Consider the following 14,925-nt stretch of genomic DNA (forward strand, 5'->3'; position numbering starts at 1 on the left):
AAATTCGTTCACCTGGTCTGCTTTTAATGTTCTTTTTCTCCAAGTCTGATACATACACACACACACACACACACACACACGCATAAGCACATTATATATGTTATATATGTATTATATATAATGTATATATTATCTGATGTGTCTCAAAATTTAAGTTGCTTGCAATTATAGGAAAATGGTTTTCAGTTTTCCACGACTCTGCAATTTCAAAAACTAAAATACCTCCATGTACAACTATTTTGAAGAAATTATAAGTCACTTCTAAGATAAGTTTTTTGACAAAAAGAAAAAAAGAGCTTACATCTCAAAATCATATTTACTAAGGATTCCAGGGATACAGAGTACAATGTAATGTACAACCAAATAATATTCATTGAATCCTAGATTTAAGGTATTTCCATTTTCTTTCACCAAGGATTGTTTCTTTCCTCATTTTTTTCATTTCTCAGGTGAACTGCAAAGATTTCTGTTTTTCTTTAACAAGAGGAAGGATCTTGGTTAATTATGTAATACTGTATTTCCTGAATATGGGCACTGTCTTTTAAATATCTCTCTAAGAAAATAAAGCTAGAGAGAATTCCAATGCAGAGTGTGGGAAGCTCTGCTGAAGTCTGTACTGAGGTGTCTCTTAGCTGATGAAAGGATTTTCCTCTGTTCTCGCTGAAGGCATGGCATTCTTCTAGACTTGCATATTCATCACGTTCACCCAAGACTTCCTTTGCTGGTGCCGATCGCAGTGTACATGGAAGGCTCCTGTCTTTGGTGAGAGTTTACTCCAGGCTCTCTTGGCTGCCTCCTGCAGACTTTGTCACTGTGCCAAGGGCTTTAGCTCTGGATTTCTGTGACTCTTTCAGACAGATTCCTTTTATCTCCATTTTGCTCTAAGTTTCCAAATGCCTGTGCCACTTGGGTTATTTCACAGATGCTCAGTGAAGAAAATGAAAAAGGGAATTCAAAAATACCATCTGACCCAAAGTGAAATTGTCAGCTTTTAAAGAAAGAAAGGTGATTTGATGTGCTGTGTGGCATAAACAGAAGTTGAACATGATGTTGGACATCTTGTATTATGCTGATCTTAAGCAAAAACCGTCCCAAACTGAAAATGGAGTAAGCATCCAGAGACCACGCTCTGTGATGACCGAAGGCTCCGCGTCTGTGCTCTCCAATAGGAAGCCACTCATCACATCAGCTACTGAGCACTTAAGACGTGGCCAGTGTGACTGAGGAACTCAAGTGTCAGTATTATTTGATATGAATTAATTTGGCTGTAAATTGCCATCTGCGGCTAGTGACCATTGCACTGTATGGCGAAGCTCTAGATCTGGTCTAGAAGGAGTCTGAGGTCCTGTGAAGCACTTGGCACTACGTCAGAATGAAGCATCCTGTCTAGGATATCCCCAGAGTCAGCACCAGCAGCTCAGCTCCTCCCCGGCCACTGTGGAGGTGACGCAGTGGTGAGCGGCATGTGACCCCTCTCCTTCCTGAGGACAGAAAAGCCCAGCTGTGTGGCTTCCTCGCCTCACCTGAGCAGAATGTGGGAAATGGATCCCCCACCATCTCCACTGGGGACCCTCAGCCAGAAAGAGTACCCATGCTGGAGAGTATTGGAGTTAAGTCCATCTGGAAGTTATTTTCTACTTATCTATTTAAGAGATTCAAAAACTAGTGTTTCCTTGAGAATGATGTCATCAAGCACAAGATAATGAGGAAGACTGCCTAATTCAGGGGAAAAAAAATGGAGAGATAAAACCCCACATTGCAATCACATGTAATTGGGTGAAAGCAAAGGTTCCTATTCTCTGCTGATTCCCCGACAGATCTCTCCTTTAGATGCTCTGCTTACATTATCTCATTTAAAACCTGCTACAATAAAATAAGTTACCATGTATGTAGTAATCATTTACTAAAGGCCAGGTACGTTGCTAAATGCTTCCTGTGAATAAATTTACTTTTAATTTTCACAACAAACCTAGAAAGTAGTTAATAACTTGGTTTTTGTTGTTGTTGTTTGTTTGTTTACAGATGAGGAAACAGGCTAAAAAGCATAAGTTGGATTCAAGCCAAACAGATCTAGTTGCAAAGCCCCTAGGAACTCTGTCACAATCTTCTACTTTTATTGTCTTAGCTTTTGATTCACAGAACCTTTTGCCTAACTAAATGAATAGTAACCTATAGGCTTGCAACAGCTATAGATACGGATAGATGTAGATCTAGATATATAGCATGCTCATGCTTATGAAAATCTGATTTTAAAACAATAAACTTACAAATCGGGGCAAAGGATTGGAATGACAATTAATTCCTGACTTCATATAATGCTTCATCACAGGGTTTCACATAGAGGATACCCAACATCCTATATTCTCTCTCCTTTGGGAACATTTTAAAAAAATAAATAAATGCCGGGGCTGGGCACAGTGGCTCACACCTGTAATCCCAGCACTTTGGGAGGCCAAGGCAAGCAGATCACCTGAGATCAGGAGTTCGAGACCAGCAGCCTGGCTAACATGGTGAAACCCTGTCTCTACTAAAATACAAAAATTGGCCTGTAATCCCAGCTACTACGGAAGCTGGGGCAGGAGAATCACTTGAACCCGGGAAGTGGAGGCTGCAGTGAGATGAGACTGTGCCACTGCACTCCAGCCTAGGCAACAGAGCCAGACTCTGTCTCAAAATAAATAAATAAATAAAATAAAACAAGTAAACGTTGGAGAACATACTGATGGAATAGGATGGGTTCTTAATAGATTCCATGGAATTTTGTGGTTATTGCTCCACCATTTTAGAAAAGCTTGTGCCAGTTCTTGATGACAAAGGACACATGTTTACAACCGATTCTGTGTCTGGTGGTCCGGCCCAAGCCTTTCAGGTTGCTCATTTGTGTACACACACTTTCAAATCCCTCCTTCACTCTGCTACTAATTGCTACTACTAGAGTCAGCCTGTCTCCCCACTGATTGGGGGGAATTCTGAATTTCTTTTCATTGCCACAGTTCATTACAACCCCTGAGATAGAGCAAGCACCGAAAAAATGTTTTGTGAATAAACAAATTTATAGAAAATAAGTTAATAGATATAAAATACATTTTAAATTATGGCCAACCATAAAGCCAAGCCTGGAAGTAGACAGTTCAGGTGAACGTTCCCATGCACGTTTCTTTCCAGTGTCTTTCAGGTTGTACAGGAGAGTCAGAGTCAGTGTGGAGCAGGCATCTCCCAGTGTGTTCAACTTAGTTGATGGCCTCAGCATCATTTCCACACTAGCCTTGCCCTTTGAATAATGACCAGGCGAATGCTGGGCCATGTGCAGTTGTTCTTTTCCAGTTCCTTAATTATGGCTAGGTTAATATTAATTCAGAAAAAAAATAGGAGCTGACCTCAACCTTCCTCTAAGCTTCAAATATTACCTAAAGGAAAATTATAGATGTTTTATTAAAGATATGAGAGCTCTGCAGGACAGATACTCCCTTTGAGGGTCCTGGAATGACAGCATGGGTGCAACTCAGCAGGAGGACAGTGCTAACCAGTGTGCTCTTTCCGTGGACACAGCACACGACCTCCTGGCAGCCTAGGCCCCCTTCCCTGAGGTCCCTGGAGTTGTTTGACAGGGCATTCTCATAAACATTTATTAAAGGGAAAAACCCCAAGGGTGGAGGGTGAAGAAATGCATGCCTTAAAACTGGTTTGAAATAAGCAACAAAACTCTACCCTAAGTCATCATGGGAATGCTGCAAGGTTAATGGAAGAGAGAAAAAAGGAAGGAACTGCCTGTGTCTGGGTAACTGGGTGTTATATTTAATATATTAGTGATGGGACTGACTATGCAGTGGCCTGTCTGTGAAGCTGGCTGTCCGGCAAAATTGTTTTGGTTAGCAACAATTCCGGGAGATGTGAGATATTCCAGATGGTCTCAACGGCCCAGGACGCGGGGTGGAGTGTGAGTGTGAGACGCACTCTGGGTCTTGCACGCTCAAGAGGCAGCAGTGCCCTCTTTCCCGTGCAAGCCCCAGGGCCCTCCTGTTGCCCTCACTCTGGAGGCACCCAGAGCCGCCCCACCACTCCTCTGTGGTCTCCTACCCACCAGCTACCTTTCCCCGCCCCACTGGAGAGGCAGAGGGCAGGGCTTGGACAACCTGGTGTCTGACTTAGAATCAGCAAGTCCAGAGCAAGGCAACCTCAGATGAGGCACCCTCTAGACACGAGTGAAGGTCAAGGAAATCACCAAATGATGGAATGATGTCTTCACGAGTTCCAGGCACTTCCAGGAAGGGTGCAAGGGAAATGTGACTGGATTCTAAATACACTAAAGAAACACTCAGTAGTTTATGAATGAGAGATTCATCATGGAAGTCTGAGTGCTTCTCTAATGCCATATACGCATAGAAGAGATTATGAGTGTTTCTGTAAGGCCATATTTTCATAGAATATTTTGCAAGTGTTTTTGTACTGTCATATATAGATAATATATATGTATTTCTTGCATTGCATGTCTGTATATAATATATTGTATTTCTGTAAAAAAAAATTTACATATATATACAGATGCACACACACTTCTCCAGAGTGCATCACATCCAGGCTTTCATTTTACTTTCCATTTGATAATCTGAAGCCCATAGAGGCTAACGATTTAGAATAGTCTCAGTGTTAGACAATAACAAATCCAGGATGGATTTTACCATCCATTCTTTTCTGAACCACACTACCAAGAGCTTAAGTTACTATATATATTTAGAAAACATCTCCAAACTAAGCTGAGAAGTTTTAGAGTCTAGAAAAAAAATACATGGTAGCATGTACATGTGTTTCTTCATGACACCTCCTAAGACTGAAGTGTTCAAACCACATTGTTAAGAGAACATAGATTCCCATCCAACCCAAACCTCTCCAGTTTCCTCCTCCAGTTCAGGTTTCAGCTCCTTGGGGAGCTGGAAGAGAAAGCAAGCTGGGGATCTGCTCCTTCCTCTCTGATCACCTGCCAGTCATCCTCTGCCCACACCAGCAGCCACAACTGCAGAACCACAAGGCAATGTCATATTTACTGAGCCAGCTCAAGACAGTGCCTCCACTCCAGGCAGCAGCCTGCCTCCACATGGTCTCCCTCCCTCCTCCCTCCCTTCCTTTTTTCCCTAAGCACTGAGAACTTGCCATATACCAGATTTGAGATTAGGTGCAGAGATACAGCCACGAATAAAGCAAATATAATCCTTGTATTTGGGGAGTTTCAATGCCAGATGAATCACATGTAAAAAGATGGTCAGGGCTGGGTACAGTGGCTCATGTCTGTAATCTTAGGGCTTTGGGAGGCCGAGGCAGAAGGATGGTTTGAGTCCAGGAGTTTGAGACAAGCCTGGGCATCATAGCAAGACCCCATCACTACAAAAAAATAACTAAAAAAAAACAATTAGTGGGGTGTGGTGACATGAGCCTGTAGTCCCAGCTACACAGGAGACTAAGGTGGGAAGATCGCTTGAGCCTAGGAGATTGAGGCTGCAGTGAGCCGTGTTTGTCCCACTGCTCTCCAGCCTGGGCGACAGAGACTCTGTCTCCAAAAAAAAAAAAAATGATCAAGTGAACGATGAATCCAAACTGTCATACATTTCATAAAGAAGTATGCAGGGCTATGATGGGACTGTGCCCAGGCAGCCTTCCCTGTGGAGGTGATGCAGTGATATGGGACGGCCTCCCAATGTCCCACAGTCCAGCACCATGCAGCTGACCCCCTGCGCCCTGAGAAATGCCCTCGCTCTGCATCGTCCCTGGAGGTGCCCACTGAGCACCTAGAATGGGACCGGTGTGACGGAAGCACTGGAGTTGTATCTTATTTTGGCTGTTGTGGTGGACAAGGTAGCCTTCGGTGCTCGGGCAGAATAGAAAGAACCAGCTGGAAATGAAACCTGGGGGATGGGGGATGAGGGAAAGGGCCAAGAGGACAGCCAAGAGGAAAAAGTGGTGTTGGAGCAACCATGGGCGTCCTGGTAGAAAGGAGGTCATCATCATTAGGGTGATTTCCAAACAAATTCATTTCCAAACATTCTGGAAATGAACACTTTTCTGGAACATCTAAAGCCATTTCACTTAAAATGACTTGAGGATTCAACTTGTTCATTGAACAAACTATTGAGTGCTCCTGCAGATCTTGGGCTTGGAGGTGCAAAGCCGCCTAAGACAGACACATTCTCTGTTTTCCGCACAGACCTTCATATCCATGAAAATTCAGGCACGCACTTCCCATCATACCGCGGTGAAACAAATATTATGAAAGGGGAAACTCTTTCTGGAAAAGTGGAAACGTATTTGTTTATGAAAATGGCAAGCTGTTAAGGTAGTCCTAGCATAGTTCTACACAGCCATGCAGCAATCCACTCTAAGTATCTGTTCTGGAGGGGCGGGGATTCAATGAAGAAAGTGGAGAGGACCCCAGGCATGATGTGTGGGAATATTCAATACAGTGTTCTTTATTTGGGTGAGCCATTGTGAACAATAGAAAGGTGGTCTTCAGAATGAAGATGCAGATGATTTGATGCAGTGGAGCACTATGCAACCATTCACCATCCAGAACAGTAGCTCACAGGTGCAGGTGCGTGGTATCAGCAAGCCTTTACAGCGGTTAACAGAGTTCATAGAATAGCAATGATGTAACAACAGTCTCCTATCATTCAGTTGCCATTTGACAGAGGACCCTGAAGCTGGCAGTGGAGGGAGTGGGAGCTCAGGCTGCATGATGAAATCATCATGGAACCAGAGATTTGAACGGTTACCCTGCCTCCTCTCATGATTGTAAAAAGTATCTAATGGCACGAGGAAATGCTTGTACCATGATGTAAATGGAAAAAAGTGGGTACGGAACAACATGATTCCCCGTTTGTAGTTAGACACTCCCTTAACCAGAAGTAAATATTCCAAAATGTTCATCATGGTCTATATGTCATGGGAGCAGTGATTTTGAATTCATTTTTTATGCTTCTTTTCCTAAATTTTCAACAGTGCTACTTTCACAATCAAAGAAATTAACAGCACCAAAATTTGTCCAGAAAGGAAAAGAAGTTTATTCACCATTTAATTTTTATTCCTGTGCCCAAGAATCTTTGCATGTTAAAGAATCTGTAAACTTTAAAGTAGAATACAAACTTCAGTTATTTTATGACTCACTTTGTGCTTTGATTTCAGTAAGTCGCTTTATCCTTGAGTGTTCTGTAAACCTTTCTGATCCTCTCATCTTGCTGGAGAAGATTGTTTCCTGTCTTTGAGTACATTTTAGAAATAGATATAAAAACCATAAATTATTTCAAAATAATGAATTTATTGAGATTTCTTTATACTTATTTCTTTCTGGTCAAAAGTCCTTTATAAACTAGTTGCTACAGAATCACTTTCAGAATTGTCTTCCAAAAACCCCTGTGCATTTTCCCCTTGTAAGAGTTTGGCACCAAACCTCAGTTCTCCGGAAGTTATTTTGTTCCTTCCAACATATTTTAGAATGTGCAAACTTTAGTCCAGCTAATAAAAAATTGTTTAATAACTTGAATCAACTAAAAAAACCCCTCAATTCTCACGCATGCATCCTCCCCATCAGATACTGTCATTGTACGCACCCTCCCGGCTGAGTCCTGCTGTGTCATGACCTTGAAGAAGGTCGGTTCTGGATGAAGACCCCTGATGTTCCACCCAAGGAGTCAGCGCCATCCACAGCGTTGGTCTGGAGCTGCCTGTCATCTGATATTCCCTGGCCCTTATTGCAAATGCTCCTGAAACCTCTCTAGAACTAGTGACCATCGTGCCCTTATTGGTGTCAAACACACCACGGAGTTCAGCAGGTGACAAGAGCGCCACAGAGCCGATGACAAGAGCGCAGAAGGATGCCAGAGGGTGTGGGTCCTGCTGTCCCCACCCTGCTCCTGGGTGCTTCTTGTCAGGCTGGTGCTGGCTTCTGCCTGGGCTTGGGGTTGCTCGAGCTACAGCCCTCGGCAAGCACCCTTTGCAGCCAGTGTAGACACCTGGTCACTCCGTCATCATCGCGTTCTTTTCCTTTTCTTCCCCAATATATACAAATTAAACATTTTTGTAATCCAACTTCCAGAGCTGTTTGAAAGGTGGTGAGTGGGCACATGCTCACATACACACGCACATGCATATGTACACATGCACACACACACAGACCTCACATATCCTTGGGTTGCAAACTCCAAGTCATATGCACTTGGACTCTGGCTCCCTTTTCTTTGCCAAGATTCATATTATTGAGCAAGCGAGAAGAGTTGGGCCAAAACAAATCAAGTGATTCCACAGGCACATTGTGAGGTGCAGAGCTAGCACTTTTGATATTGTGTAATTAAGGCTATAACAAACATCACATAGGGAATTAGCCTCCAGATTGTGGTAGAAATAAATCTGCTTGGCTTTGAAAAGTTTTCCTTAAAAAGAAATATTTTGGTTCCAGTATCTGTGCAAGAGAGAGCAAGCTTGCTGTCCTTGACACAGGAAGTAGATAACACCTGTCAGTAGAATTCAAACCACCTGCTCGGGGGCCTCCGGGAACAGAGCCCACAGCTGGCCTCAGGCTCTCCCCTTACAGGCCGCACCTCGGGCTACAGAGGAGCTTCAGAGCGGGCAAAATCCTTTACATTAAGCACAGAAGACCCCAGCTATATAAATCACCACAAGTTGTGGAAATTCCCCCAGGGATAAGGAAAGGTTATACTCCCGTCTTCAGGATTGCATGCTGCCAAACGCAATTTGGTATTTTACAGTCTTCACAGTCTACACAGTGTCCTCGTTCCCTGTAAAAAACACAGCAGTAAAACACAAGTCCTAGTACACTGTGTCTGTTCTTCAGAAAGCAAAGCCATTGGAGCCTTTACCCTCAGACTCATGGACAAAAGATTAACCGCAAGGCCAGAAGGAACAGCCTCGCCTGGATTTCTCTACTCCGCCATGAGGCTGCTCTGTGTTATTCTTGGGAAAGCCCTTCCTGGCCTAACAAATATCAGTGCTTAACAGACTTATGCCATAAGCATTTCTTGTTCTGTTATTTTAAAATATTTAATGAATTCTGGAGTCTGAAGGAGTCAGCAGGCCTGGCACTGGAGTCGTACCCTCCACATGCATTTTTGCCATGGAAACCCTGAGATGCCCAGGGTAATTCATTCCAAAGTCTTCTTTTTTTAGAACTTCTGAGATGAAATTTAAGTCAGCTATTGACAACCTGAGCCTAGCAAGAAAGAAAGTTGGAAAGGTAGGCAAATAAACTTAGAGTCAACACTATACGGACCATCTCACTGGGACAGGGATGGGAGAATTTATTCCTCATGATCACACTTCCCTTGTTCCTCCCCTTTATTTGTATCCTAAGAACCACCCATCTCTTTTCATTAATGTATAGAAGAAGGATGTATCATTGCAATTGGGACTACTGCAAAAGGATTCTGGAAATGTGAAATCACCTCCTAAATATAAAGATGGGTGCGTGAGGATTTTTGCACGCATCACATGAAAAGTGATCTAAGTGTGCAGCCAAGCCTCCTCCTCCCATCCGTGTATGAATTCTTTGTGTATGTGTGCCACATGTCAGGCTGCTTACCAAGAAGTGGGTTTTGCTTTCTGAATCACACATGTGGTAGAGGTGCCAACTCTGATGGAAAGAAAACTGGAGAAGCAGCTCGCCCAGCCGATGCCTGTGTTCAGGAACAAGGCCCACAGGCCACCGAGTGCCCCCAGTGCAGAGCCAGGTGTGGCTCAGGAGAGGTCCAAAAACCACCTGATTCACAGCTCTCATGAGTCACAGTCCCTCTAAGGCCCATTACCTGTGCGAAACACGAACGGTCTTCCAAGAGTCTGGGAGGGAAATGGAGAGGAATGTGGCATATAAGTGAAAGGCCCAACAGCTTTGCAGACTTTCCTCCTGTCCTCAGTCTCTGACTCGTACACACACCCATGCACATATGCACTCGAAGGAACACTTCATTCACACACAGACGTGGTCCTGGGAGTGCTCGAGGGTCTCTGATCCCAGGATGTGCATGGAAGCTCGCCTTTCTCGCGTGCCACAAAGGCTCTGCAGAAGGAGAATAATGCCGAGCCTGGAGGGGAGGCAGAGGGAACCCCACACACAGCTACACCTTGCCCTCTTCTCTGCTTTCTGCGCCCAGCCCGTCCCTCCCACCCACACCCGTGCAGGCCTCTCTCCATCCATCATCTCCTTTCCCTGCTAATCTTCAACCTCTCCTACACCACCAAAGCCTCTCCTCCATGCAGTAAAGTCCATTAATAGTTAAGACCTTGATGGCAACTCTCACTAACTGAACACTTAATGTAGACCAGGTTCTCAAATAAACACTCCATAAGCATTTTCCTCACCGAGTCCTGAAGTTGGTTCTATATCAATGCCCATTTTAGAAATGTGTAAACTGAGACTTAGAGTTCTGTAACCTGCACAAAACTGGATACACCTCATTGGTGCTGCACAGGCCCCAAGCTGCCTGAGTTCTCAACTCCATGTTCAGGGTTACCCATAAACATCTCACATCTCAAAACCAAAACCAGGCTTCCTAGACCAGGCACACTTGGCTCCTAGGGAAGCAGCGATTCTCGGCTGGTCTTCTGGTCTACCTCCCTGGGCTTCAGCCTGCCGTCTCCTTCCTCCGGTGGGCTCCTCTGCCCTCCCTCTGCCAGGGAGGTCCTTCCATGCTTCCTTGGCTCCATCCTCACACCACCCTTCACTGAGCCCACCAATGGGCTGCAGGAATCTGAGAGGAGCCTCGTTCTGTGCCTACGGTTCCCATGTTCTTCAGGCTGACGTCCACACCTTATGCCACAGCCACCAAATATCCTTCCTCTCTGCCTTCCAGGAAGATGTACTGAACACCTGCCACGGGCCAGGCACTATGTTGAGTGCTGGGTGTTGAAAGCTGTCCTCACTGAGCCAGGATCTCGTAGGAAGGAAAGGAATGGACAGATGAGGTGACAGACAGCCCTGCCCCAGGGGATTCAAGCCTGGGGCTCTGAAGAGCCTGCCCTGCTTCCTCATGGTCCACAGTGGAAGTGAGGGATGGGGTGGGAGCAAAAGGAAAACTTATGTGTGTTTCTACTTCTAGTGCATCTCATCCTACAGACCAACTTAAAGATCTGAAATGACATCTGAGCACCTAAATATAAACTTTCCTGAATTCCCAGTGCTATAATAAACTGCCACAAATGCAAGTAATTTGGATTTTAAAATTACATGGAAATTGGAAATTTGATTTTCAAAATCTGTAACTTTTCTTAAAAGCTTTGTTTCCATTTCCGTGACATATCTGTGAGCTTTTCACAGGGATTATGGAAACAAAGCCTGTGTTTTTAAAGACTTTCCCTTTGTCTGGTATAAAGCATGATAAGAGCAGACCTGGCCCTAGCTGCAGCCAGGGCTGCCCAGGAGTGAGCGGGCCTGGGCTGCGTCTTGGGAACAAACATCCCGCTCCCTCTGCTTCCTGTAACTCTTCTCGGTGTCGGAAACGGCAAATGCCTACTCCTTGCGAGCAGCTTGTGCAAACTGAAACTACCCATGGGTCTGATTGCAGTGTAAAGACAGATAGGGCTACATAATCCCAGGGAGGTGCTGCTGCCTGGACCCCCTACATCAGGAGTTGAAAATGCAAGACCCTGCAAAATGCCCAAACAAGCTGGCATGTCACCCCAAGAGAAACATATGTGATCGGTACAAGGACTCTAAAGATTGTGTTTTAAAGGCTTTGGGTTGTTTTTGGTTTTGCTTAATTTCCTGGTTTTATGCTTTAAAAAAGAGAAAGGAGAGAGAGGTGGGGGGCGGGGGATGGGCATGCGTGTTCTTACCCTCTCTGTTCCTGCCAGCCTCCTCTTTTGATATTAACTGGAATTGACCCCTTTTCAAACAGTAAGACCTGAAGGAAATGTGATCATGAACCCCCTCATGTGAACCTGTCAGCTGTTCTCAGCTATGAGGAAATAAGCACCGGGCCCTCCATCCCACACGAATTTGTAAATCATCTCTGTATAAAGCATGTCAGGGGGTCTCCCCACCCTGTCCCTCCTCCACACTGGGGCCCAGCCTTAGAGGCAAAGACACTGCAGGTATCCTCCGGGGAACCCCTGGAGGGGAGGGTGGCAGTGAGCAACACCTGCTGGGTGGGCAGATGGAGCCCCCATATATCCTGCCCAGGCAAGTGGTGTCTGGAGTAGACCCCCTGTAGGAGGTTAGGGTGTGAGGGAGGCCCATTCTCACCCTCACCCAGCCCAGCACATGCCTGAAAAACAAAGGACAAAACCACTGTCCTTGCAGACCGACAATGGACAACATCCATCAGAAAACCTGCCTTCCAGGTTCCAAACCCTCTGGGTAGGCTGCACACGTTCCTCATGGCAGTGGTGTCCAAAGCATGGCGAGGCATCCCAGGCCCGCTGGGACTGGGAGGAGCAGGAGACAGAGGAAGGAAGGGAGACAGAAAACCCATCCTCCAGGACCGCAGACTCAGGAGGTAACTGTGGAAATGTGCCCTGTTGGAATGAGCACAGAGTTGCACGGGAGGAACTGGTGTCAGCTTTGCCACTTACGGTTTCACATGATAAGGCTCTGGTAGAGAGTGGTGGTGAGGGCAGCAGCCCTTGTTCATGTGGGCTGCGTCCAGGAGCTGTGCTCACTGCTTGGCATGCATTCATGCATTCCTCACTTCTCTCAGCTGCCTTTGATGACACTCATCTGGTGATGCCCACCTTGCAGATGAGGAAACAGGTTTCGAAAGATGACATCTGCCCAACCCAGACAGTAAAGAGCGGGAATCCAGACCCAAGATTCTGTATCATGGACTCTTAACCACCATGTTCTGCCCTTTTCTTTGGGTCTGTCTTTTAATCTGTAAAGTAAGATTAATAATACCTACATTACAGGACTATTTTAAGGATTAATAATACATGTGAAAGCATGCTATAAAATAAAAATTGTATCTTTGCAAACATTGTTATTACAACTAGAAATCAAGGAAGGATGCAAAAATATTCTGATTTGAAAAGAAGGAAAACCATAAAGAATTGAGTTGAAAACAGCAACCATCCTTCACCCCACACCTGAAACCTCCTTTCTCTGGGGCTTCATCAAATGGGCCCCACCAAAATCAAGGTTTGTTCATCACATGTCTGATGCTAAAGTTGCTCATCTTAACTTTAAAGTCCATTGTTCGTGGACATTAGGTAGGGCTGTTCATTTTCATTCTTACCAAAGTTAGTTTCTGTCTTCCAGGAGTGCAGCTTCCTGGAGGGTTCTCATTTGCTCCACTGCTCTGTCTTAGGAATTTCAAAATCCTATAATTTTATTCTCACTTGAGCTCTAGACTTTCATCATGTAGTCCAAACGAACTCAGAGCCTGAGCACATTTAATTTCTCTCCTAATAGGTCTATTCAACAGACACAATGAAGAGTCTAAAAAAGAATTCATTTTCATTTTCACCATGGAGTACACAGAAGTGAGATACCCAGTCATGTCTTTTTTTTTTTTTTTTTTTTGGATAGAGTCTTGCTCTGTCACCCAGGCTACAGTATAATGGCGTGATCTTGGCTCACTGCAACATCTGCCTCCCCTGTTCAAGCGATTCTCCCTGCCTCAGCCTCCTGAGTAGCTGGGACCACAGGCATGCACCACCACTCCTGGCTAATTTTTGTATTTTTAGCAGAGACGAAGTTTCACCACACTGGCCAGGCTGGTCTTGAACTTCTGACTTCAAGTGATCCACCCGCTTCGGCCTCCCAAAGTGTTGGCATGACAGGCGTGAGCCTTCATGCCCAGGCCCAGTCATGTCTTGCATACAAAAATCCACCTAACTCCACATCTGGCAAGTCCCACTGTGCAACCTGTAGTCAGTGTGCGCCTGCACACCATTCCCACTGAAATGATGCATTTCCCAGTTGTAGCACGAGAAGGTGTACCAAAGTCTGCATCACTACTGTCAAGTGGAAATAATGGCCTTTCACTTATGTTTACTCTGAAAAATGCATTTTATTCTTTGTCAAAATATTAGCTCCCTCGTGTATATTTCCTCTATTTCCCTGTTTCTCTCCCATCAGGAAATACTCCTACAAAAACCTTGCAGAGGCAAGCACACTGGCCCTACAGTAGGGAGACCTGGGATCCAGCCTAACTCTGCCATCCACCCACTGCACGACCTCAGCACATGGGAGTGTTTTCAGGCCTCACTTTCTTATCTGCAAATGAGGAGCAGGAGGAGAGTCTTTAAGCTTTACCCCAGTTCTGAATATCAGTGACTTCCCAGAGCCACATGAAATGCCATCCCGGCTCCTCAGAGCTTACGCCTCTTGTCTCCTGGCACTTCTGCCTTGTGGGATTAAGAACAGAGCCGCTTGGGGCTGCATAGCTGGACATTCCACCAGTGTCCAGCTGGACAGTGAAGGATCCCAGAGCCACAAGAAATCCAGCTGACATTTCCCAGGGAGATAAGCCAGAGGGCGGGGGCCGGGAGCCTTCCAAGTGCAGGACATGCAGACACATTTTCACAACACTCTAGAATGTTCCCAATCACTCAAAAGATAAAAACATGAAAATCTTGAAGAGTCTGAATTCCTACTTAGCGTTATCAAGATGAATCACTTAAATACAAAGGGGTAATTTAGCAACTTTGGAGAGGATATTGCTCTTTCTTAAGCCCCAGCGGTTTCCAGGGTTTTTTTCTTAGGTTACTGTCTGCAGGAAAGATGTAGCAATTCTCTTTTCAAAAGGTACTTTGGCTACCAATTAGCCCATAATTAAACAGCCCCTTGGCCACAGTTTCTGGACTTCCACTAGAATGAAAAGCACTCTCTTAAGGCAATAGGTATCTAATTATTGATGTTTTAAAATGAAAACTGTTCTTCATTTCTCTATAATTCCCCCAACTCCCTCTATTACTTACAACCAGAGAGAT

The sequence above is a fragment of the Macaca nemestrina genome, chromosome 8, assembly GCF_043159975.1.
Source record: "Macaca nemestrina isolate mMacNem1 chromosome 8, mMacNem.hap1, whole genome shotgun sequence".
NCBI classification, from domain to species: Eukaryota; Metazoa; Chordata; class Mammalia; order Primates; family Cercopithecidae; genus Macaca; species Macaca nemestrina.